Raw genomic sequence first — 27,118 nt, 5'->3', positions numbered from 1 at the left:
TGCTAGGATATTGGACTACGGGGAAAAGTTCAGCACCTATAGAAAAGGGCAAGGGTACAGAGGAGCTTTCTTCAGAGATTAAAAGTAACTTGACTGAAGCTCTGGATGTCCTTGAATGTGCAATTTGCAGAACAGCTCCATATGTGGTAACCTACCCAAATGCCAGATATTTTCATCTGAAACTATGGAATATTTGGTCTGCTTGTCTGTTGAGAAAATTCACGTTGTATATATTCCTGCCTCTTTCTACAGTATTGATGTTTCTTCTTTTTCTGCCAGACCTATTTACTGGTCTCTATAGGTTTCCACCTAGGTGTAGGAACATCTACATTATAACCCCAGCCAAGTGGCTTTTCAGCAGTTCAAGAAACTGATTTTTTTTTTTCCATCTGCAAAAGTCATCATTCTGTTTTGAAATTCCTGGCAGGACTAGTTTGAATCTACCTTCTCATTCAAGGCCATCTATGTCCTGAAGACTTTCTGTAATTCTTATGTTCTTTAAGAAATTCTTTCCAAAACATTTTCTACGTGCAGTCTCTTTATTATTCTACCCCAGAACTTTTAAACCGGGGTTGTTGCTTCAGCCAGGAGTGTTAATTGTATCCAGCAATTAATGCATCTTCTTCTACATTGTCTTGTATTGTTGTAAGATACTGGTAATTTGTATAATGTAGCAGTAACCATGAAGGACTCCTGGACTGTCTCACTGTCCAGCTTGGACTATTTAGCTGCTCAACAGAAGATTCACATGGACAAAGACTTGAAGAAGTGATAGCTGTTTGTTCTTTGAAACAATTTGTTGCTATTCACAGGAACCCCCTTTCCTCCATGTTCACATACACTCTGTGCTTTAATTCAGAACTAGTAAAGGAATTATATCAATAATGTTGTCCACTCTGTTATATTTAGTGAAAATGGGTCTAGAAATTATGGCAGAAAGTCACTGAGCCCCCCAACAGATGCTATGGATAAAAAGAATCTACGCTAATAAAGTGTGCATTAGATGTGTATATATACTGTGAAATGTGTGTGGGGTATTACTGTGGGGTAAAAAACACAGATCTGAGTCACTTACTGCTCAGTAGGCCATGTTAGCTCTATCTGGGTTTAAAGGAGTTGCTCCTAGTATTTGTAGGGCTCATCGAGATCGTTGTCTTTACTTACAGATAATACAGGTTACCTCATCAGTATTTATGTACTGTGACGACCAGCGACGTTTTATGATTTTATTGCTTCTACCTGATTATGTCAGTGCAAATGATGAGAAAAAGCAGAGTTTGATAGTTAAAAGCAGAAAAGTGATTAAAAGAATCTGTAGAAGCCAACAATAAGAATCAGAGTTCCAAACCATTAACACCAAAGCAAAACTTACTTTGAAAAGCACATCTACAAATATTTACAAAAAATGTGCTGCAAGCTCTGAAGCTAACTTGCTAAGGGTTTGCATCTTAAAAGATTATTTTAAGGAAATGTCAGCTATAGAATTCATCACCTGCTCTCCTAAAAAGGTATTTAATTTGTATAAGATGGAAAATTTTAAAACTGAGATAGTTGATATATATTTATTTGATTTGAGTTGATATATATTTATTTGAACTGATAAGTAAATGTTCTATATGTCCTCATATCTGAGACTTCTCATAGCCTAGGGTCTGTGTTAAAGACAAAGGCTATGAAAATCACACAGTTGAACTAGTCACCTGTTTGACTGATACATTATCAGAGCTCTAAGTTTTGCTTGTGCTAGCAGAAATTACTTGACAAAAAATTTCCAGAGTGAACTAGAAACAGTAGCTTGCAGTTTACCTTAATATGTGCCCCCTGTAACACTTAATTTAGGTGTGTCTATAGATTCAACTGATGAATAAGGAGAATGCATTTCATGTGGCTGGTGCATGAAAACCCACATTTGTATTCACAGCCTTTGCTATAGAATTATAACATTATTTGATATTCTTATTTATGGCCTATGTTATGTATTTATATAACTTCAGGAATGTTTAACAAAAATTCAGCACTGTATAAAGGTAATTATGTTGGATTACATCAGTAACCTTAAATTTTCCTGGGACAATAGTTAGGTAATTCTAAAGCAAGCAAAACTCTCACTATTACATATATGATTCTTGTCAGGCTTTCATTCTGCAAAATAGTTAAGAAATTGCGAAACCTTAGACAAATACAGGATCTGAATCTTGAGGTCTACATCTCTCCTGTACAGCAACATTTTTTCCCTCGCGCTACAGACTAGCAAATCTCAGAGCTCTTCTTTCATCTGGTGGAGGGCAAGGCACGAAAAGTAGACATAAAGACCAAGATGTCCTCAGCCTCCCCTCACAGGTCCAGACTTCAGGCCCTTTTACCAGCTTTGTTGCCCTCAGGATACTGTGAACAGCTGACAGGATGTGAATCTGAACATTTGGAAGTTTTTGAATTATTTCAATAAGCTGAATTATTTCGGTTTCGAATATCTTTATATTAATTTGGTAATTGGCTTCCATTGTTTTCTACCTATTGGTTGTGTCACTATCCTCACTACTTTGTAAAATAATCTTACATAATAAAATAAAGTCTACTCATCAACCTCATTGAAATTTTGCTGTCTGACTTGAGAAGAGACAGTGAAATCATATTTTAAAAGAAAATTTTAAAAGGACTTAAGTGAGCCACTTGTTCTATCTGTAGTCTAAAATTGAAAAAAATATAGAAGCAAAAAATCCTAATTATTTTTTATGGAGTACACTGTTGCTTAGCATGTTCTGTCATTCTGACTGACCTACCAGATTGTGGATTCCATGCACTAATTAATTCTGCTCTGGTTCTACAAAATCTACTATGAAACATATCCAACTGTTTTTTGGTCCATACAATTTATGAATACTTTTAAATGTAGACGAATTACACCTCCTGCATGTGCATCAGCGAATAATTCCAAGTCTTTCCTCTGTGCTGCTGATGATTTCCCAAATAATAAATATTCCAAAGTGGCTTTGGGCTAAACTGTAACTTCTGAGGTATTGCACTCTGTGCTGTGCACTGGTGATTTCCCAGTGATGCTTCGGTGTACAAAAGCTCAGTGTTCTTATTCCAAGTGAGTTATTTGACTGTGGTCTTGAGAATTGGTGGTTAGAGTCTCTCATTTAGCCTTGGGCTATGGGCACTGCAGTTACATTAATGTGCATGCGCTTAAAAAGATCGCCCTTAAAGATTGTTGAAGGAAGACTGAAGCTCCTTTTGCAGTTTTATTCTCTCAGTTCTTACTATTTTACACTCATTGCCCCTCTCTGCTTGATTAATTCAACAGAATGCCATGTCTTGAAAACTCAGAAATAAGGAGGTTTCACTGTCATTCATTCTTTATATGATAGAATATTTTAAATTACTAAACTAGCTTGTGATCACTGAGGTCACTCAGGAAGACCTGAGAAGAACCCAGTTCCTTTTATTGCTTCTATAACTATTTATTGTTCCCTACTTTCCTTTTGTCATAAATTCCATCCAAAGCTATTTAATTATTGATCCTGTGGCTCCTGATTGATATGTAAGTGTGGTTCACAAAGCAGGAGCAGTAACTAAGTGACACAATTCCAACAAAAGACAAACATTAGTCTTCTGCTCAGTTTCTGTGCTCAAGCTTATTTTTGTTTTTCTGGTGCTTTGCATTCTTTAGATACACAGTTCTTCAGTATCTCTTGAATTGTATAGCTCCTTTCTTGAAGCTGGAATAATAATGTAGTTTGATGTAGTGTAATTCTTCAAATAATCATTCACTCGGGAATAATTTAATTGGGAAGAAAAGTGTTGAAATATTGTAGGATTTACTGGTGGCTGGATATAACTTACTGATAATTTCCTAAATGACCAGTAAAAATAGATCCAGTAAAGGCATTTTGGACCATTCTGCCACACCACTAGATTTTCATTTACTCCCTAAAGGGTCAACCTTGCCTAGTTTTTTTACCTCTACCATGAACTGAACTGTCTGCAACTTGTCCCTTCATTAGTCTGTTCTCATGGCTTCACAGTCCAGATCTGCTGATATCATTTTTTTAAAAGATAAGTATTTGGGGGATTAAATCGAACATCCTTTAAACTGTAAGCAGACATCTATTTTTCAGTGACACATCAACTGTTCCTGCTGTGTTTGCAGGCAAACCATGCAAAACTTCATTCATAGAGCTTTAGTAGGGTCGGCCATATTCTTCTATCTTGGAAACTATTGCTTAGATCCTGTGCAACTGAAAGCAGCAGTTTTTATATCAAGATGTAAAACATGAGTGTCAGCTGAAAGTAGTCTTGCCTAGCCTGAAACAGCAAACATTACTGACAACTGGTGTGGGCAGCTGTACAGATAGTCTCTCATTTGCTTAACATATAGGGAATGTGTAATAAGAATATTCCATTTTTATGTAATTAAAACAATTATTATTCCCCCTCATCTCCTGGGAAAGCATTTTTTTCACTTGCTGAGCTAGACAACAATGGAAAAGTCACACTGATCCTGTTCTCAGTCCTTTCAACAGATAATTGCCACACAGCTGAGCATGGGAGCCATCCTCACTCCAAGATTAAGAACATTCATTTCTGCTACACATGTGATCTATGCACCAAGATCAAAATGTCTTTTGCTTTTTATTTGCTCAACTGAGGATATTTTTATCAGTGAGCAGTGTACCTTTATACTTTTACAGTGTCAGCAGATCACTTCATAACTTTCTCAGTTATAAGCCTAAGTTTCTGTGGACTTTCACTATATGGCATGTTCTTCACTTTCAGTAAACTTTCCTGTGGCTTCCACAATGTTGTTTCCTGAGGTATCAATATCCTTTCCAGAAATGGATGCATAGCAAAATAGGTGGAGGGGAAAGGGCTATGTGGTTGGGAATGCACGTTGCACTGGATGAGGCTCATGAAGAAGATTTACAGTTCTTGGTAAACTGGTAAATTTACCCCAGTCTTCTCAAAACAGGAGACAGCAAATATGGGAATGGTGTTTGAGTAGTTGGACTAGCTGTAAAGGTGAGATAAGGAAACCCTACGCTTCTCCTGAATCATCTTGCAATTTCGTTATGTTAAAAGCCAACCTGTTGGATATCGTGCTGCAGAAGCTGTGGATGTTTTGGCAAAGCCCTGTTAATACTTCGAGCATTTATGGTTTTGTTAAATTTCTGTTACTGAGACAAATGGTTCCAGACTGAAGAACTACCTTCCACTGTCAGCATTGCTCCTGGCTTTGTGTGTGATACTGGACAAATTGTTTAAATCCTATGTTTTCCCATTTATAAAACGGGCACTATATTCTTATGTATATTTTCATATATAAATATGTATGTATATTTATAATGTTTCACTTCTGTGGAGAAGTGGTACATAAAAACAAGGTAACACTGATGCATGCAGTTACTGGTTTCCTAACCTGCATTTGGACTAGTACTTTCTGTTGTTTCCTATCACTGTGGTGCTTTTGGGCAGTTGAAGTGTACAGTGCAACCAGTAACATTTTACCAAAATAGGTTTTGTTATTGACGATAGTTAGTACCCAGAGAGTCAAACTGGGGAAAGCATTGCTCTGTTTTTTTGTTTAAACTGGAGTGTAGTTGTACCAACTATTGAGATCCAAATATTTTTTTCTTTGATAACTAAGCTGTTTTGTTGAGCGGATAGTATTAAAAACTGAATTTTGGACCTTGAACTGTATCTTGGTGAAATAATTCTTCTTAGCATCTGGCTTTTAGGAGTGTTTAGGTGCTTGGTTTAGGTGCTATACACATGCATAGATACCATACTCTCGACATCTGTGAGGCTCTCTGTCATGTTCTTAAACCACCCTTCATTCCTCCTAATTTATTCCATTTTGTTGTTGTCGTTCATGTCTAAATTTCTCTCTTTTCTATGTCTTCTGTGTGTTTGCAGTTTTTATATGCACTAAATGTTTCATTATATAAGGGGTACATTAATGCACAATGGCACCCCACATAGTTAAGGCAAAACCAACAGTCAGAGTTATTACTCAAAGTGATTATAAGCTGCATGAAGCCTTTACATAAAAAAGGGTATCTGTCTCCTCTCTTTTTCATTACATGCTATTGTCCTTTCAGAAGTGGCTATATTTCAGTAACACCGCACAGATATTCCAGGATAGAAATTACTATACAAACACGAGTGTTATATGACCTCAAAAATAACTGTGAATTGGAAGGCTAAATCCAGCTCTAATGAATGAAGTCCGAAAGCTGACAGCATTCAGCAATTTCATGAGCTCAGGATATTTTCTAACAAGAAAATTCATTTCTGAGACTTGTTGACAGGAACATCAAGAATGGAACTGCTGCCTTTGCCTCCACCCACTCCAGCAAAGAGTGGGGGGAGAAAAGCAGCTCTTTTTATAAATAGCACTGTTCCTGTCGTATTTGTAAATTCAGTGCTTTTTGTGTTAATGACATCACCCTTTTCTCCATGGCAACTCCCTACGATGTCAAAACTGCAGGGCACCATCAGAGGAACTTAAACCACCGAACGAACACATCGATTCAAGATGATTTAATTGAGAAATAGCACAGAGGGTGACAGGAGGGGGTGGGAAACACGAGCAAACAGACTACTGTCAGCTCTGCTGCTCTGGAAAGCGTGCATCTTGAATGACTGTCCTCTAAAACTCTGCCCCATCTCCTCTTTTTGTAACTCCTTGTCAGGAGGAGGAGGTGGGTGGCAGGCAGGCAGGCATCTTCTTCATCTCCGGTGTGTCTAGAGAGAAGCACTACAGGTGACTAAGCAGGAGGAGCATGACTGACTCATTCCTGAGTTATTTTCTCGCTCCCCTTCTCTCCCCCCTCCTATCTTTTCTGTTTGTTTTTCAGCTTTTGCCCAACAGCTTGTATTTTTCCCCAGGCCCTGATGAGAAAGAATTAGCAGCAGGCTTTCTTGTTACCTAATGTTCACAAAAAAAAGTGCTTGTGGTTATCCAGGTGAGGAAATAAAAGCCAACTCTGAAAGCAAAACACCACCAACAAAAAAATTGTCTCTTGGATACAATGTCTTTACATTGTTAAGAGGAAAAAAAAAGAGAGAGAGAGAAAAAAAAAACCTTTTCCTTTGTGAATGTTGTCCAGGAAATACTGAAGTAACTGACATGCCAGGAAACAGTAAATAACTGGCTTCTTTATCAGACTACCTATGGAAAATACCTTATTGCTTCACTGGCAGCCCTGCTGGTTTTGACTTGATTTCTAAACTGACTGCACTGGGGGGAAGCTATTTCACTTGCTGTCTTGATTACAGAATTAGATTCTGCTGGGTTCCACTTGGGACTCAAGTAGCAGGAACATAATGGTTACATCTGCAGAGTTTCAGTCAGTGTAAACTCTTGTTGTTCCAATCATCTTAATAAATCTGTCCTAATTTACATCCCTATGAGGTCTAAAGCCTTAGAACACTTTACCTTCCTTCTTCTGCGGGGTGCCGTGAGATCTGTTGCTGAAATTTAGCCTGCAGAAGTGTCAAGATGATATTACATTTTGTGTTTCTGAATTGCATGTCATGGATGCAGGCCAGTTATGCAAGATCAGCACAACACCCACAGAGTTCCTATAGCCAGCCCAGGGACACAGGAGAGCTCACCAGATTGATAATAACACTTGGTTTGCCTGAGCAATGCTGTAACGCTATACTTGCCACTCACGGTTTGCAGCTTATATCTCTATAGGGCATAGGAGTCTTTAATCACTGATTCTCAAAGTGTGAGGCTTTGTTATGGCTGTTAACTCCCTCCCCGCCCTGGAGTGAAGCGTAAGTCAGCAGTCCTGTGATTTCAAGGCTGAGTTGAGGGGAAATGCACGTATAGTCTTTATGCACTAGAATCTAGATTAGTATCTTGCTCTTGCCTTTTGTGTAAAATGTCACTCAACACACAGTCCCATCCTCTTTGCTGAGATCACAGCATCAGCCCACAATAAAAAAAGGTCCCAGAAAACATTGATTCACTGCATTACAGATCTTGGTAGTGGTGTGTGTCTACACTGAGGTCTCGGCTACTTAACTGCAAGGCTTTAATGGAATTTATCATTGTGGTCTTCTCTGTCCTCTGACTGTGAGGTTATTTTACCTTCGGTTATTCTTCCAACACCTCTGCTGACTGCCAGAAAGAGGGGGCGTCTGGCACTGATATACTCCTCCGTGCAGCCAGCGCTGGGGTAATGCTGGTGAGTAAGCAGCTGCAAGCTTGATGTGCTTGCATGTGTATGAGAATGAACCAGGATTCTTCTGAAGAAGCTTTAAGATGAAATTGCTGAGAATTTTTGCCTGAAGCAAGGGATGTTTCCCATGTTTAAGACAAGCAGCAACCTGCCGTCAGAAGGAAGAAGGGACTGAATTCACTCTAGAAGTATTTCTCAGAGATCTTTTTTCAAGGTAAGACTCCTACTGTGGGAGGTAGAAGGGGCAACAGGGTCCAGCTCTGAACACTAAAATTGAGATGACTTCTAAAATATTCTTACTTTCCCAAACTGTAGAATTGAGATAAATCTCTGATGTCTCTACCAGTCCCTTTTCAAGCTGGAAATGTTAATCAGCCAATGAGAACTAATTTTTTTGAGGTCCAAAGCCATAAGAATGGGAGGGAGGACTTTTTTTTAACACTGCCTTTAGCTGGCCTGTATACTAGTGGTGAATAAGCACCATTGAGTGTGCTTCTAAATCATGCACTTAAATACTAGAATAATGGCTATTTTAGGAACAGAGTGAATTCAAGTAAAATTTAGTAAATAGAGGTTGGTTTACAGTTTATTAATTCTGTTTAGTGCCTTTAAATGCTGATAGAGTATTTTTTGTTCTGTAGGAAGCAAAATGAAGGTGGTTCCTGCTTTGGAATCTTGAGCTCAAAGTTTCTTAACAGGCTTGGTTTGAAGAAATGGCATTGAAACGAGCAAGGAGGTTTTTTTTTTTTTTTAAGCATCTATTTGAGTTACACCTGAACACCAGTTTATCACTGTTGAAAACTATTTGCAAAGAGACAGAAAGTAGTAGAGACCTCCTTGTCCCTGTTGCTGGCATCTCAATTGAAAAGCATTATTTAAGATAGGAAAAAAATACCTTGAAGATACAGAGACAGCTTTGGAAAAAATGGTAACATCTAAAAAATCTTTATCATTAGTACCGCCTTCTCCCTGGCATAAGCTAAGACCTAAGACTATCCCGAATTGGGAACCCTCCAGACTAAGAATTTTGTGCTTGGGTTGTGGCGTATAAATTATAGTCCTCAATTAAAATGCAGCAAAGCACAGATCCTGTAAGGGTTCTGGAGCCATTAAGGAATGCACTTACCAAGCCTAGAAGTGCAGACGAGTGTGGGTGTGAGTCTACACTTTTTCTTTGCACGCTAATTGATCTAATCATTGTGTGCAGTTCCACTTTCCTCTTGGACAAGAAATAAAATACGCTAGTAAAAGCAAAAGCATCTTGTGTCCAGGGAAGTAAATACAGTTGGTAAACTTTTCCACACAGAGCTGAGAAGGAGGAAAAATCCTCGTCAGATCTGTGAAAAGCATAATCAAAAGGATCTCTGACTTGTTGCCTCCTCTTCCCTGTCCTGGCACGGTAAGGAATGGAGTGGTGCCTGGGGGGGAGCTGTGCTCTGCACAGATTTAGGAGTGGTTAGGCGAGATTGCCTGGGGAAGGTACTTGTGCCCAGAATTCAGGTAGGGAATAATGGCCAGGAAGGAGTTTGGTGCCAGCAGTCGTTGCGTAATGTGGTGCTGTCTCCGCAGCTAGCCTTGCCAGGTGCTGGAGCAGTTAATGCAGTTGGATGCTGTTGCTGCAGTTTGATTCCACTTTGCAGGAATAGTTGAGATGAGGAAATCTCTGCCAACTTCACAGTCAGGAGTCATCTGTTCTGCCTCTGAAACTTGGGGAGCATGAATGAATAGCTCTTAAAACATTAATCTAGGGCGGCTTCCAAGAATCATGTGTACTTGAAGTCTAGTATACATTGTGATCCGATTCATTATCCAGGGACAGCAAAGGCTTTGGAGAGGTGTTTAGCCAGTGTGTGGACATACTGAACTGTGAACTCCCAAAGAAAACCTCCCTTGGCAACTTTCAGTGGTACGTTCAGAGTGCGTAGGTGCAGCATCAGAGGGTAGGGGAGCAAGTGCCACTGCAAGCAATGGACGTGCAAGCAAGGCAACAGAGAAGAAGGGACACCAAAGAGGAACAGGAGGAGCAACATGCTGTGAGACAGGATAGAGCAGCAGACAGCATAGCTTCGGGGTATAGAAGATGCTACTGCTTTTGGCAGTGTCACTTGACATCAATTTAAGCTCACTGAAATTCCACGTAACCAGTGTTGAGCACCATATTATCTTCCATGGGATTGTTCCTTTCTTTAGTAAAATCTCCTATCTCTTTTTGAGATGATAGGATCTGGGGGGAAAGGGCAGATTTTTGTGGTTCCTGAGAGAACTTGCGGGATGGATAAATATGAGGGAGCAAATGATACTGCTAGAGAACACAAAGCACAGCAAGATAGATAAAGGTGATCCTAACTGAGGAGGAGGATTGGTAGTTAATTAAAACTACTGTTAAAAAACAGGCTCTTAGTAGTAAAATAAATAATAGCAGGACATGAGTAATTCCTCTCAGGGGAATGACGGAGACAAAATTAAGCTAATGTAATAATAAAAGGGGTGTGTGTGCAGATGCTCAGAGGAATAGTAACAGGATAGAAAGGTGGTTTTTTTTTTTCCACTTCCAAGAAGTTCAAATGTGGTTCAAGTCAAAAGGGACAGAAACCTGTTAAAGAACATGCTCCTCAGGGCTCATAGGCCATTTCAGAAGGCACAGTTGTCTGAGTTACTGAACCTACTATTGCCTCTGCTGCTCCACTTAGCAGTCTCAGTAGAGAGGTGGGAGACTGAGCTCATCCTCTGCTTTAACAAATGATGGCTAGTTAAGTGTGGAGGTGCTTGCACACACACACACACGCCCCTAATTCTGAAACCATTTCACAGCTCTGTCTGCCTTCCTCAAGCTGTGATGCCCATTATTCTAAGGTGATTAAACAGCATAAACTCATTAACCATTCTCAACTATGTAATATACAGTGATGTAACTTCTTTTCCATGGGTGGTTTGCATAATACTGCACTCCAGTTGTTACTCTGTTTCATCTTTTTCATTTCTGTGATGTCTGTCTGTTTACTAGACAAGGTTTAAAAAAAAAAAATAAAAAATTCCAGAATATATATTTAAAAGATTAAAAAAAAAACAAAAAAAAACACCTAAACACACAAATGAGTGTAAAAGGTATTTAACAAAGAAGAGCTGTAATGAGACATTGGAATGAGAACTCTTGTTGCCCTGAGCAGGAAAGCGGGAAAAGATCCTGGGTGCTTGGAGACCAAAAAAGCAGGCTGTAGAAGCCTTTTCTTTTTTCTCTTCCTCCTTTCCTTCTCAGTGTCCTCCAACCCCCAGAACAAACAAATAAAAACCCTGAAACAGTTGGCCTTCTGAACAACTGTCTTGTTTACAAAGACTGGCATGCATTGCTGGCTGCAGTCAGCTGTTGGTCACATCACCTCCTAAAATGAAACTCTCTAGCAGGGGTTCATGTTCCTCTGGACTTGCACGAAGTCTAGTAAGAAACAACGATGCTTCAGCCAAAGACCACTGCGGAAACAACCTAGTGATGTGTTTTTTCTCCTGCAGGTTGCTGAGGGGAAAGACTTGTGAATCTCTGAGATGCTCAGGTTGCCATTTGTGCTAGAGCCTTGCAGGATAAAACCACAGCCCCCCCAAACAAGTTTAATCGAAGTAAAGTGTAAAGTGTAAAGTAATGGTGGTTTGTGGTAGATAGGGACGGTTATTTGTAGTCAGCTCTGAAGAGTCGCTCTGCAGCTAAACTACAGCTCTGAGCCTTGCTCGTCCTAGAGCTGAGGCACTGCAGTCAGCAGACATTGGCCAGTAACAGCTGTCTAGCCGATATGATGTGGAGATGCTTAATACACCATTGTATATATTAAAAAAAAGACATTTCTTAAAATGACACATACCCTTTCAAACTAGAAGGCAAACGTACTCAGCAGTTTCAGCAGAGACAAGTATCTCTATGAACTGACATTAGTCAACTTGATAGCTCTGAGCTCAATTGTTTTTCCCCTAAGAATCTAGTTAAACAGGACTGTCTGTAGTATGTTGTCTTACTGACGGCCTACTGGTTTTCTCTGCAATGCACAATGCCATGTAAGCTACTATATTTTGTTTTTTTCTCATCCTCTGTTGCCTTTTCTGTTGAAAATTCAAGGAAATTTTCATAGATCTTGCTTATCTTGTCTAAGCTTGATCCTATTCTTGTTACTGTGCCCAGAAGTTGGGACTAAACAGGCTGCAGAGCCTTGCTTGCCATACTGAAAGAGTATGGACCAGTCTGCTGTCCTCCTTATTGTATTGTGGGTATGTTTATTTTCTCACCTGTGTCAGCCTTTGGAAATTCTTTAAAGGCTGTGACTTTTCAAGGCATAGCAGGAGATGAGGGTTGTTAGCAGCAGAGCTGAAGATCTGTGCTTAGACAGGGAGAACAGGAGTGAAAGACTTGCCTTAATCTGGACCAGGTACAGAGGGGTTAAAATGTGTAGTGGCCAGAAGGCAATGCACCGAGCTTAAAATAACCAAGATCAGGATAATTTAGCTTTAAAAACCATCTGGGGCCTGATTCAGTGCTCATTAAAATTCATAGTAGCCTTACGATTGGCTTCTGGAAGAATTAAGGAGAGTGTTATACTTTATAATGAGTGCCTTGGGCCTTGCCCAAGAAAGTACATAAATGTATACAGTAGTGTTAGAAATGGACTTCTTTTCTGTAACATCCAGCTTAGAATAAGAGTCCTTCTAGCACTTGTGGAAGTCAGTGAAAAAACTCTGTTTTCAGTGGACTTTGGATCGGAGCTGAAGAACAGATGTTATAGCTGACTCTGAAAAGTAGTCTCTGGGCAAATTGTCTTTGAGCTGTTCATGCAACAGTAAGCTGCCCAGTTTGGGTATAAACATAATTAATTAGCAGAAATCAGAGCTGCTGAGTATGTAGTGAAAGTTGTGGAAAATCAGATTGCAAACCTAGATGCTCTTGTTAGCAACTGCCACTGAGGAAATCTCCTGATTTCTAATGCTTCGTTATAAAGTATGTGCAGCTGGGGGCAAAGAGACAAGAAAATATTAATTCTGCTGCTTATTCCTAAACCATGAACTTGCAGACATTCTTCAGGCTTTTGTGTTCTCTTCCAAGTTCTAAATATGTTCTCTCTAAGCTTCTGCAAAATAGCAGCCTGAGTGACGTAAAGCTGAGCCAATATCTTATTTAAAGAACATTGCCATTTATGTCTGTGTTATTTAAAAGCACGTTTTTAAAAGTCTCTTAGAACTTAGGGTCACTTGCCAGCTGCTCACCTACATTATCTGGCTACTTCTAACTTGTGGTTTGTGATCTCCTTCATAATGGGTTGTGGCTGTTCTTGGACTGAGCTCGTTATTTGTTGAAAGAAGGAAATGAGAGAATTTTCCAGATAACTACCCAAATATTTCTGCAGAGGATCTTTGCTTAAGCATTTCAGTACAACTGTTAGCCAGACTTTTGATTTCAATGAAAGTTCTGCAGAACAAAACAGAACGTTCATTAGGAATCTTAGCAAGTGTTTGATTTTAAAGGTCACGCATGGAAATGAACTAATTGATACTTTTTTAATTTGAACACCTTTCTCTGAATTAATTTATAGAATTTATTTGGTGCTCCAGAGAGCAAATGAACAAGAAGTATTTTTTTTTGTATTAGTCATTTTTTGAAGTAACTAGAAGTTTAATGAACATTTTCCACTTATTTTTATGATGCCATCTTCAGAATCTCAAGATCTGCAGAATAGATGTGTCATTTTATCTGCATCTTAGATGGTTATGTCTGATGTTGCTCCTTTCTTATTTTTTTAATTAACTATATATATATGTATACAGATATATATAAGTAAAATCGAAAGATTCTGAATATATATATATATTATTGGATTAGTTTCTGGTGTTATCTTGAAGAGGATTCTGGTCCAGCCACACTGCTACGGTTTCATTTCTTGCGGTGACCAGCAGGATGTAGACTTGTTCCAAAGGAAGCACATTTGTTATGATTGTAGCCAAATACCAGCATGTCCATGTGGTCAGGTAGGCTGTATAAGCCTGTTTAATTTGGATTCCATTTATCATGTGGTATGGTTTTGGTATAAAAGTGTTCTTACAATCCCAGAAACAGACATCTGGCATGTTCAATCCTTTATAAGCTGCATTGCCAGTGTGCACATTTTAGTTTCTTATTGTGGAATCTGAGAGCATTATTACTTTCACAAATGTTTTAGGTAGTTTTATTTTTTTTTTTTAACAGAGAATGGTGGTTGGAAGCTTCATTATGTGCCCACTGCATGTGTTCTGATGAAACACTGCCCCAGAGTAACCAGCATCTTATTCTGTCTTAGACAAGTGTTCAGACTATTATAAATCCTAGCTTCAATGAAAACTGGGGAAGAGAGCTGAGGATAAAGAAAGTAAAAGGTTTCTCTAACTACTAGCAGGAAAGACCAAAAAGCACTCTTAGTAGTAATTGACTTTTTCTCTTTTCTCTGTTGTAGCAGTTACTACACAAGACGAGGATATCACAGCTCACATTTTTCTACACTATACAAATAAATTTCTAAGTGGCAATTATAACCAATTAATCCTCTGCAAACCGTCCTGCGGACTCCAGTGCATTGACAGCTCATGTAGATAAGGGAAACTGAGGGTAGAGTATTATGACATGCTTGTTTCAGTGGCAGAACAAGAAGGCCCAGTTCCAGCATTGCAGGTTGCTGGCTTCTGAGTTGTGGTGGCATGACTGTGTGGCTGAGCTTTATGCCAGGCCACTGAAATAATCTGAGGTTAAAAATGAATTAGATATTAATTTAAAAAAATTAAATAAGCAGGTTTAACCCTTTGCCTACAGCCTTGTCTCACTAAAACCATTTTTTTTTTTAATTATTATTTGATGCAAGTATTGTATTGATTGGCTGCATGGTACGGTCTGCAAGCAGCTGTACAGTTGTACCTGCACAAGGAGGAACTGCAGTGCAAAACTGCAAATGAGTGACATGCAGTGGTGCCAACCAGCCAGAGGAAAGTGATTGTTAATCCAGCCTCAGCAACTGGGAGAGGTTGACCTAAGGTCTGGAAACTCATCCCCATTGCAGCAGTCAACCCTTCCCCTTTTCTTTTCCTCATATTCCCCTCAAGCAGCTGCTCTCTGGCTTTACCATTTTACCCCAAAATGAGCTACCACACACCACCGTAGTACAAAGCACCCTCCTGCACTTGCTGTAGGGTGGCTGCTGCTGGGAGGATGACCACGATGCCTGCTTCCTGGCACAGGATTCACAGGGCAGCTCTGAGAGGCTGCACACGTTCAGCTGCTTAAGGCTGCGTTGTCTGCAAGGGCAGTTGTTGTTCCCTGCCTCCACATGGCAGCAAGCGGGACAGGAGCCTGCTGTGCTGCAGGGAGCCATGCGGCTGGATTTTGACAAGCACAAACTGCAGCCCTCAAATTATTCTGGGCTCTTGAGAGTTGGGTTTGAATGTACCCAGAGGTAGAGAGCGACTAATAACAGCAAATGGTGTTAGACTTTTGCTAGCTTTATTTTAGCCACTAGGAATTCTCTGAATTCTGGTTAATACTTTTGCAATAGCTGACTGACCTAGTTATTCTGAGCAGAAGCTGTAGTATGTATTCCTCTTATGTCAGCCAGGGATTTCAATCTGCATTTCTATAGCATCTTTAAGGATTGCAGCATGCTTGAAAAAACAACAGATTAAGCTGCCTCTGTTCTGGGGGAGTTAAGCATTGTCACAGTCATTTTACTAGTGTGCAAAATGACTTTCCCAAGGTGACCTGGTGAATCTGTGAGAAGGTAGGTTACGCTGACTTTGTGCTGTGATGCCGCCGTTGCAGGACTGATCATCCTGACACTTGTGGGAAGCAGCAGATACACCTCTTGTAGAGTGGCACAGACTTGTCTGGTGGAGCATGATGTTACTTCTTTTATAATCTAACATGTCTGTGAATTTTTGCAAGTAAAAGATGTGGAAGAAGTGTGAGGCGGCTGTGATCCAAGCTGTATTGATATTACCTGCAGGGAATGTCTACCAAGCCACAGGAATTTTACCAGTAGCAAAATAACCTGTGGTGTGTTCAGGTGATCCTCTCAAGCTTTGGTTTCAACTTCTCATCAGAGTGGTAGTTAAAATTTAAAGTCTGTTGTTTTCCTACCCTCTTTAAGATTAATTTGCTTTCTTGCCTACATTCTTGGCTCTCGCTGCTCCAGACATTCTCAGTCCAGGTTGCAGATCTCCATGCTACTTCCTTGCCAGCTGTGCTCTGCTCCATCATTGGAGTTGTCAGGCCCTGGCGAGACCGACTGTGATTCTGCCTTGGTGCTGCACGAATTTTCTTCTTTCATGTGACCCAGTGTGCATTGTAATTGGAGGTATGCACTCTCAGTCCCACAATGGTCTGCCAGATTTGAGCACGCAGACATGTCCTATGACAGCATGCAGTCCTCTAGATGAGGCGATAAACTTTAACCAACTTCCAGTTCTTAAGTTCTGGTGTGTTTTATTTTCATTTTGAATTGGGGCAGAAAGATGGAAACTGGATTAGGCAGTAAATCCTTGAGGACACTTAGAAGCCCACTGAACAGGCTTATGCAGTAGGAGTGCAGATAAGGCCTTGTCCTGCTGGGATCTCCAGGATGTTACCTTTATAATGTCAGCAGTGCATGGTAAGCAGGAGATAGCCCTAATATATAAGCAAGCAATCCAGATAGTGCTGTCTTACAATTTTCTGCCCACCTCTGAATGCAATAGCCTCGGGGAAAAGTAGCACAACTGTAAGCACTTATTTAAAGTGAAACTGCCTCTGGATTGCTCCCTTCTCATCTCCAGGCCTGCTAATCTCATGTGTTGATTATGAGACTTGCCGATTTGATTCCTATCTTGTGCTTCCTCCCACCAGCTGATGCTTCGTGAGTTTGCAACACACCCTTTCTCGTAGTGACCCCTTTGTCCCAGTTGTTAGCACAGTTTTGCACTTCCATGTTACTTCACTCTGGATTTCAAGAGCCATGAAACAGAAGAAGAGACCACAGCTCCTGATGGAAGTGCATTTATGCCTCCTAGCAAATCCCAGAGTTTAGAGGAGCCCTGCTAGAAGATCCAGCTCCAAATCACAGCCTTGCTCCATGGATGGGATTGCCTCAGTTCTTCCTGGGATTTCCTGAATGCATCAAAGTTACTGTACCTCGGCATTAGGCTTTGTCTGGAAGCTTGGTTGAAAGAGAATAAGGTTTTTGTTGTTGTTGTTGTTGTTGTTATTTTCTCTGTAGCTTGCTTAGTTCCCCAAAAGCACAAAACTGGCGGCCAAATACATTTCTCCTGACTGACATAGAAGGAAGCCCTTGTATATGGCACAGTTGGCCATGGTGCTTCTAAAATGTTTTTTTTTTTTTGTTTTAAAAAATAAGATTAGAAGTGTCCCATCTTACATGTTGCCATAGTGAAATGTTGAAAAGTTTGTTTCTCCCACAAAATTCTGCTCCAGTAGAGATGAAGTGGGCTTAAATAAATCTATTGTAGCAGCAGTGCAGGAAGTGAGGTACCAGCACTCTCCTGGTGCTGTGACGTGGATGGGCAGGATGAGGAAGAGAAGAGAGATCAGCAGCTTTTATCAGAAATTTGTTATGTTTTGTGGGGGGAAGGTGGCATGGCATATGGAATGGCCATTTGCTGTGTAGATGAACGAGATAAGCAGTCTGCGACTCAAGCGTTTACTCAATGTACCCTGCAGCACTTCTTGCTCGCAGGTTATGGCTGCTATAGATAAGACAGGGTCTGAATGAGAAGCATGGAGTATACAGCAGCTGTAGGAGGAGTGGGGTGTGTGTGCATGTGTTTACAGAAATGTGTGAGCATAATTATTTATATTATCTTGTGCAATTCTCTAGGTAAGAAGGGAGCAGTGGGCAGGGAAGGAGCAGTGAAATGTTTAATAAAGGGACAAACGCTAAAGGGGAAAATTAGAGATGCATCGCTTTTACTGGTAAATTTTTCTTCAAAGTGTGTAGGACTACTGGGACCGAACTTGTGAATAGAAAGACTGGAAAGTGTCCTAATTTTTCATTAAGACTGTGGGCAGCAGAGGTTCACACCAACTCAAAGCTGCTTTGGTTCCATCTAAGCTTGTGTCTTGACAAGTAAAATCAGGCTCTTCCATTTATAAAGAACTTGCATCTTGTTCTAGAAGACTGTCTTAGCATGTAAATGCATAAAATATAATACTTATGCAAATCTGAAGCCAGTTTCCAAGCCTGGGTGACTCCTTGTAGAATATAAATGACATTTCTTTGTGACGCTCCCAAAGCTATCGTTGTGTAGATGACTGACTCCTCACTGATTGGCACATCACCAAAGCATAGATAGAACAGATGACAATGATGGTTAGCAGTCGTCATGTTTCCTCCACACCTAGAAGGATTAATGCTCTGTTTCCTTTTTTCTGATCCTCCACAGTAGTTTTTCTGTCTTGCAAGTTCCAGTCTTCAGGAAAAAGAATGCTGTCCCTCTCTCTTGATCTTGATTGTAGTATATTTACTATTAACATGAACTTTCCTTTTTTTTTTTTTTTTTTTTTTTTTGTTGATTGCATCAGTGTATGGGGCTTGCCCTGTAGGGGGAGGCAAGCTAATCCCCAGACAGAAAGGAACCTGGCTAACTTCACTTCTTATACCCTAGGGATGCTGCTGTGAGGTAACAGGCAGGAAATCTTGGTCTCTTTGGCAGGCTCTGGCAGGCAAGGACCTGCAGTGTAACGTGTAAGCTGTGACTGCACTCTCAGGAAGCAGCCTTCCACAGTTTAGCTAGCAGATCTGTAAATAGGGATTATGAACCTCAGACCATCAGCTAAAATGCCAGGGTTTCCTTTACGTTCTCCATAGGAACCCCAGTTCTGTTCCTTCTCCATAATGTTACGGTAGATCTTGGGCATTCCCACTCAATCTGTGACTCTGGGTGTTGTACGGCACCACCACCTCCTAGCCAGGCAGGATGAACTGGTAGGAAGGAAAACGGGAACAGGGAAATGTGCTGAGCTGGCCCGTTTCTACTGCACAAGCCCACTCCCAGCAGAAATGATGACAGCCTAATGGTTATTAGTAATATGACAGTTATTCATTTTAAGGGCAATTTAACAGAATTGAGGTGGGAAAAAGAAGTGTGTGGGGGGGGATTTTTTGGGGGGTGGGAGTGGGGAAGGAATAGTGCAGGGGGAGGATTTTTAAGGCTGACTTTTATCTCTGCTCTTTGGATCTAAATATAATGCACCTTGGGGTTAAGCCAACATTGTTTATTGTTCGTGGTTGGGAGAGGCCAAGAATCCCCTTTATTTGCAGTGGAGAAAGAGCAGTCACAGGGTTTGCTGAGGTGAACCCTGACCTGTCCCCTGACGATAACGAGCCCTTCCACCTGCGCACACCCGCTACTGCTGAGCAGTGGTGGAGCCGGCGTCCTACCGAACGCAGGTTGCTCGTGGAAATGTCTATTTCCAGGAGCCAGTAAGCCCTGAGGCACGGCACAGCCAGCGCAACAGGATTACAGGGTGATACTAGACTTCAGACCTCGCAGCACTGAGTCATGGCAAGCGACAGGGGAGAAGTAAAAGCGCCAGGTCATGTGCTGCACATCTGCAATGCAAATAAATTGGTGAATTCTTCTATAGCCAGCCGTATAGCAAACAATCAAAGCTTTCCTGCCAGGAATGACAAGGAATTGGTGGCAGGTCCTGAAATCTGCAGCCAGGCGACACAGGCGGAGATGTCAGGATTCGTTAGAAGCTGCAGCAGCTCTAGGCCCTGAGGCTGCGGAGCCGAGAGAGGGGAGCTAACAAGCAAGCCGGAGCTTTAATAGGTCAGCAGTGAAGCAGGGGGGGGTTAGGAAAGGGTGGAGGCGAACGGGAGATGATCTTCCCGAGGTTCTTGCCTGAGACCTAGCAAGCCTCGGTGCCCAGGTGTGACTGAGCTCTTTCTCTTTCTCTTCCCCCCGTAGGGACCAAAAGGAGGAGACAGTGAGAAGGCAAGATGGTCCCACGAGGCTCTGCTGTCAGTGTGTGTTATTTTCCTTTGGAACATGAATCCGAGGCTTCTCTGCGCTGACTGTGCCTGTGCTCCATCTACTACCACACCCTGAAATCAAACTCAGCAGCTTAGGTGAACCAGGCACTGTACAAACATGTCAGACTTGCCTCCACCCCTTTTGCTTCTCCCGCTTTCTCCTGCCATCTTTCTCTCCCAAGTTTATCGGCGTGTCAGCGGATCCCGGTGGCAGAACATTTCCACCTCACCTCTGGTTACAGAGCAATGAAGAGCCAGGGGTAAGCTCCCTCCTGCAGGTTTGGGGTTCAACATTGACTTGCTTGCTTGCTTTAAAGCAGTAGCAACACTGTCCTAATCGCTGCAGTTTCATGCGATTTTGTTTCCTCTGTTTACAGAGGACTAGGTTTGTCAGTTTAAACTAACATCTCTGTTCCCCAGTGGCTGTGCTGCTACAGCTTAACCCCTTCCCTTCAGAGCTCAGCCTCGCCACTGCCAGGAACTAGCGTAACGATCACACGTGTGTTGGCAATGCCAGCCTTGGGCAAAGTGAGAGGCGAACGGTTCAGGGTGGTCATACAATTTTTTCTCTCGAGGGATGGTTCTGGAAGGGAAGAAAAACCAGGAGCTGGATTCCTTTGGGAAGGAGTTTACTTCGTCTTTACTCCTATAGCCCAGCAACACCGTCCTCCAATCGGCTTTGCTGCGTGGCAGTGGGAGAGTTTCCCTGCAGACCCTTCTTTCTCCTCTCACTTGGAATTGTCCTCTACCGGCATTGTTGCAGCAGGACTGCCAGTAAGATCTTGTGTTTTTTGCTTTCCAGTGTCTTTTAGATGGGCTGATGTATGGGTCTCTGGGGTCTGGTAGTGTAACCTATGGAGAGTGAAGATGATGGGGAATGTGAAGAGGAAAATGCATTGTTGAATATTGCTGGGTGATGATCTTAAAGCATTGGGGTGAAGAAGGGGTTAAAATTACTCTGGGTGATGCTTGGGAAAGCAGACAGCACGTCAGGAACATGCATGCTCATTGCCTTTACGCAAGACATAGCAATATCTCCTCCTAAGTCCTGTGTCCGTGAGGACCCTTACCATACCTTTGAAGAAGTCTCATCGACTCACCAGTTGTAACCCCTGGTGTCTGTATTCCTGACCTTCTGGCTGCTGTGCTAGCCAAGGGCTTTTCAGCACACCCACTGAAACACTATGTTGTAGAACTCGCGCGTGTGTGTGTGTGTGTGGGTGTATGTGTATCTTGGCTATCTGAAAGCTGGCTAATTTCCTCCAGTTTAAATTACTAAAAGTTTTACTATATAACTATATAGTTACTATCCTACTGGGCATTTGTACTTGATTATTTTTGCCAAGTGGTAGCCAACATATACAGACAAGTATTTCATCTCACAGCTACAGAAGTAGTCTTGTCCATTAATGTTTGCTGATACGTGTATTTTCTTCTTTGCCAGGACATTAATGCCTTAATGTATTTGGGGACACAGCACTGAAAAAAAACACAAACACACAAACCCAAACCAAAAAAAAAACAGAAGAGAAGTTTGTGGCTGGTGAGTGAGAGTTCTCAGGTGGTGCTGGGGAATGCACATATAGGAAGAGGTGTTTGCTGAAAATTATGTGTTTGGGTAAAATCCAAGCAGCTATGCCCCTCCAGAGCTGCTGGGGAAAGGAATACTGCTGGCTCTCTCTCAAGTCCCATCCCTTTGAACAGTCTCATTCTTGATGGCATGACGAAGCTGTATAATGATATTCATATTCTACAACTGCCCTGGTATGTACATCCTGTGTGCGAAGTGTGAGCAGAGGATTATGTATCCAGTAACAAAGACAGCTGATCAAATAAGGGAAAGAGCTATCAACAAATAGTTGGCTGGATTAGTAACTGTGCTTCAAGGTGGACAGTCTGTTCCCTGTGCAGGGGTTGTTTCTGTCTAGATGGGTGCCAGTATGGCCTTCGGTATACGTATGTACCTGGAAAGAATATCCTGGGTCCTATTGACAAGGCTTGCAAAAATGAAACACAAAACCTTGTTTGGTCACAAAATTATTTTCATTCACAAAGAGAACCACATACCAGGAAGTTTGACTTTCCTGTCTCTGATTGGGGGGGGGGGCGGAGCGGAAAGAAGACTTTTTAACCTACTTCTCTGATATGCTCAGGGAAATTCACAAGCAGAAAAAAGAGCTAAAATATTTTGTGCGAACTGCTTAAAACAGCATGGACTAGCCAACTCCACTTGCAGCTAAAATCTCAGCCAGGTTCCAAGTTCCACATTGCACATCACGTTCTCTTGACGTACTGATCCGAGGTACTGTGGTGAAGTCGCATCTCATTAAGAGCTGCCGATCAGTTCTGCACATATAGGACATCAGCTCTGAAGTCAGCAAGAGCAGCAGAAGGCTAGCCAGTATATTGTCCTTCTCAGCACTGATAGCTGGAGAAATGCAGCAAACTTTCAGATCTTGCTATGGGAGGCTCTGGGTTAGGGGATCAGCTTTCTTGCCTCTTTGCCTTCCAAGGTATAGACTCAGTGCAACGGAGTACAGAATCAGGACTTGGCTAATTTAGGCCTTGTTTCTAAGGAATTTCTCGGTATGGTTCCTAAAAGTTGCAGGAGAATTACTGTGTAGCTGGAGGACAAATGCACTGGGATCTCATGTTAGTTTGAGACTGATCAGGTAATGTGAATGTAAGGTGATGACAGACTTAAAGTTGGAATCTATTTCCCTCAGAAAAATCTCAGGAAATTACATTTACCCTAGGGCAGAGCCATTTTAATTTATAGTGTTGGTAATTAGATTACTTTGTAATTTATTGATGAACAGAGTGTAGTTGTAGACAATAGTTATTTATATTTACTTGTGTTATGAGTGCACCTTAGGTTTTAACATATGGAATGCTGCGAACATTCATACTCATAGCATGTTTTGTTTTTTTTTTTCCTTTCTGCACTGAGCAGAATAGTTGATATTCCCTGGGAGAAGTCTTGTCTGTTATGATTTAAATTTCCATATCAGTTGGTCTTGGTTAGTGGCAGTAGTGAGTAGCAAGGTGCTGAGAGACAGCCAGGCTGTGGGGTTTAAGCTGGCCTCTTCTCTCCATGTTTTGGGGCCCACTGCCTGGACTGCAGCTTTCTCATCAGTTATTTCATGGGGATAACACTAATTGCTGTCAACAGCCTGCAACTTAATATATATGCATCCCACTTTAGGAGAACATAGTGATCACAACAACCAGGGAGTAAGATTTAGTGTTATTTGGATGGAAGTTTAACTCTTACATCATGGTGCCAGCGGGTGGTCTGGGGATCACTGTGGTGACTCTGCCAGCCCTCTGCCATGCTGCTGGAGTGAGGAGTGTGATCCGGGATGTGTGTGGTCATCAGTGCCCCTGCAGGGGCAGGTGTGCTTTCAAGCAATCAGCCATGCCCAGCGAGTGTTCGACTCATGCTTGTCTCCTGACTTCAGTATGGTAAAGTCTGTATCATGTGTGTTTGCAGCACACGGCTACGGCCTCCCTCCTGCAACCCAACGTGTCGGAGGCAGCTGGATCTGTGACCCATGACATGGTATGGAGGAGCACAGTGGGGTTACAGTGCGCAGACAGAACCGCAGGACTTGGCACCCGGTGTTTCGAAGTGATATGCTTGAAGTAGCCTGTTCCCCAGATGCAGCCTAGTGCCTCGGCTCCCTCCTTTGCCACGTGACCCAGCATGCCAGATGGGGCCCCTTTCGCTTGTCCCAACGTAACCTTCTGTCTGAGAGATGAGATGTTGTTATACACGTGAATTTTTGCAGACAGAGCCTAAAATGTTCTTATTCTAATCTTGGTAGTATCTTTACGCTGACTTTGAGTGGATCTAGCACACAAGACAGTGGAGATTGAAGCCCCATATCCAAGCTTGCAGCCACTTGCTTTTAACCATGCATGCATCCTTCGTGGCAAAGTAATGTCCGTAAAACCATTTGAAACAATGCAGTGACTCTCTGGACATGGAACAGTGAAGTGTGCATGTGTCAAAGAGGTGCAGTGCTGAATGGCTTTGTACATCCAGAAGAGGACACAGCTACATCAAGTATTTGAAAGGTAGGGAAACGGTTCATCAATGTTATAGTGACATATGTCTCAGCCTTATGACCTGCAGCATACATCTCACTGGCTTGGGTAAAGAGGCTGAGATGAGCTACATCCTTCTTTTGGTGCTGCGGTGGTATTTGTTAGCTGTAACCCTCTTACAGACCAAATACAAATGGGAAAAGGCGAATCTTCTAATGAAGGCATTGGATTGCAATTGAGGTTTGGGTGTGATTTCTGTCTGTGCTTCTGGTTTTTGTCATGGTGTCTAGACCTACCTGCTGGCATTAAGATCAAAAAAGTGGTCAGAACATGTCTTAGCTCCCAATGGTGCCGTGCACCCATATTTTCTCTCCATGGAAGCCAGGGTGTGTTGGACCTCGATCTGGCCTTGATATGTAGTTAAAAAGCAGCCAGGAGACGTACCTGGAATCTCTTTTAGGTTTGCTAACCTAGACATAGCCGGGAAGAAATTGGGCTAGTCATTTTTTTTCTGTCTCATCTGCAAATGAGGATAATAATTCCTTTTCCTTACCTTTTGTCTCTATAGATGAAAACCCTGGAGGGTGGGGACTGTCTTCAGAGCTTGGCACAGTGGGACAGTGACTTTAGCTGGGATTTCTGGGAGACTGTAAATAATGGAAAGCTTTATTATTTGTCAGGGGAAAAAGTCCATTAGCATTTGGGACATGCCTGTACCGGTTTCAGAAAGTTCAAGAGGTCTTTCCTTTGCAAGTGCTTTTGTATGTCCCAGAACAAATTTGGTGTAGTATAGCTGAAACACACCTAGAAATATGTCACTGAGCAGCATCCAAAACAAGCTTAGCAGATAGGCGTTCACCGTATTTCAGGTTTTAGTCCTAATTTATGAGCAAGGAAATGGAGCGGGGGAGAAAGGCAGCACCATAGGCTGTAGACCCTGTTCAGTGGAGGCAGTGCAAAAAATGTTAAGCTGTTGTGTTCTTTTTCTCATTTGTCAAAAATAAACCCAACAATATAACAAATACATCACTCCCTAAGCTTTTATTCTAATGTAATATTAATCTGTGTGCTCGTATGTGTTTGTGCAGGATTTAGAGCATTTCACCGGTTTGCTGTGCTGCTAGTTCACACCAACACATAGCTTTGCTACTGGGGGCTGTGGAGGAGAGAGAGAAGGGGGTTGAGGGAAAGGACTTGAAGTGATGGCACACCAGACAAGCATCCATTCTTCCTTTAGGGAGGCAAAGTTACCTAAAACTGCATTTCTAAAACTAGCATCACAGATGAATGTGGCAGGGGTCATTGAGACAAAGCTCTGTGCTCTGAGATCTCATTTGAGATTTCAGCCCATTTACCTGTTCTTTCCCCCTTTCACTCACCCTTTGTCATTCTTTGCTGCGTGAAGTCACATTTAGATTTTTAAGCTCCTTAGGGAAGGAACCTGTCATTTTTCTTTGTCTGCAAAATGCTATGAACATCTTCTTTGGCTTCGTATAAATAATGATCATGTCAGAAACCTTAGGAGAGTAAACAAGGATTTTAGAAGGTATGGAATGCAGTGAAATACCATGTGTGCATATTCACATGCACATATTCATGAATATATGCCTACAACAAGCTAAATAGGCCATTATTAATGTATTTGAAATGTATTACATGACAGTGACCTGTATAGCAAAGTACGGAATTATCCTTTTCCTTTTAATTGGTGAGTTCTCTGCAATCTTCTTTATCTTCTGACTCCAAACCCAGTCTACATATTGCAATTCCTCAGGTCCTGAGTACTTTTCTTCCCCCACTCCTCTCATAACTGGCTAGAGTGGGTTGGCATTATCTGCTGGGGAAGTGCTTAGAAATCATGGGAACTGCTTTCTTCAGCCCAGGGACCCAGCATTATCTCTTGTCCAGGGAGGGAGGAATGTGGCAAGCTGCATCCAGATCTGTGATACAAGTGGAATAAGCACTGGGTGAGTGAGTTCAGTTGCTGCAGCAGGAGGGGGAGGGAAAGCTTATTTTTAACTGGAAACTACACAAGTGAGCCTGAAGTAGCTCTCTGCTGTTTTTGCTATCATCAAGTGTACGTGTGAGTGAATGAGTGTATGTAGATAGTTAAGTACAGTGCCTATATACTAATGGAGTATATAATCAAATGTGTATAGGGTGGAGGCAAGTCAGATTAAATAACAGTGTGTGTGAGCTTCTTTGTCTGAGTGTTTGAACTCTTGTGTTGTAATGAGCAATTCCTGATACCGTTTATCTACTTCTTTTTTTTCCGTGCAGTCGATTCTTTTCTGTGCCCTGCTCCTTGGGTTGCCTGTCTCCCAGTCGTTGCTCTTTCCTTTCCTAACTCTGATTCCCCTTTCTCCCTTCCATCCCTAATCTTCCCACCCCTTCCTCTCATCTGAGCCTGACCCTTCTTTATTCTTGCCCCTCCTTCCCAGCCGATCCCTCCCCCTGCTCTGGATCTGCTGGCTGTGGGATTTTTTCTCATGCTCACTGGCAGATGTGACAGCTTTTGGAACTGTATCATCTAGGAACAGCTATATCTGGAGTTGAAAAATCTAACGTGGTTTCCCAGGCAGCAGGAATGGATCGCTGAGAGAATTTCAATCTCCGACTGCTTTTGTCTTGTGGTAGTGACTTTTATTATTTATGTTTGTGACATTTCTTACAGTACAGTTGTCAGCAGTGAATGAAAGACTAAAGTCTAGTAGATTATTATAATATCAGTGTCACAGTATTTGTATTATTATATTAAAGGGATGCTGTCTACGTTTAACTACAGGTTTGTCTTGATTTACAAAATCTTATATGCATAAAATATTCTTATGAATTTGTTACTGAATTAGAAAA

At 41.7% G+C, this 27,118-nt stretch overlaps 1 protein-coding gene across 9 annotated transcripts in view; it reads left to right on the top strand.

The window, feature by feature from the left end:
- The first annotated feature begins 7,794 nt into the window (after positions 1 to 7,794).
- LOC308195774 (serine/threonine-protein kinase PAK 6-like) overlaps positions 7,795 to 27,118 on the top strand; it is a 41,340-nt gene continuing 22,016 nt past the window's right edge. Inside the window, exons 1-4 of one of the 9 annotated variants that reach the window (XM_080593759.1) lie at positions 7,796 to 8,406; positions 20,151 to 20,475; positions 20,791 to 20,989; positions 21,660 to 21,758. The gene's annotated coding sequence lies outside the window, so the exon portion shown is untranslated. The other 8 variants (XM_080593762.1, XM_080593763.1, XM_080593761.1 and 5 more) reach the window with 8 other exon arrangements.

Source organism: Anser brachyrhynchus, assembly GCF_964034855.1.
Source record: "Anser brachyrhynchus genome assembly, chromosome: 5".
NCBI lineage: Eukaryota > Metazoa > Chordata > Aves > Anseriformes > Anatidae > Anser > Anser brachyrhynchus.
The sequence above is the reverse complement of the archived record's forward strand: the minus strand, read 5'-3'. Positions and strand labels throughout refer to the sequence as shown.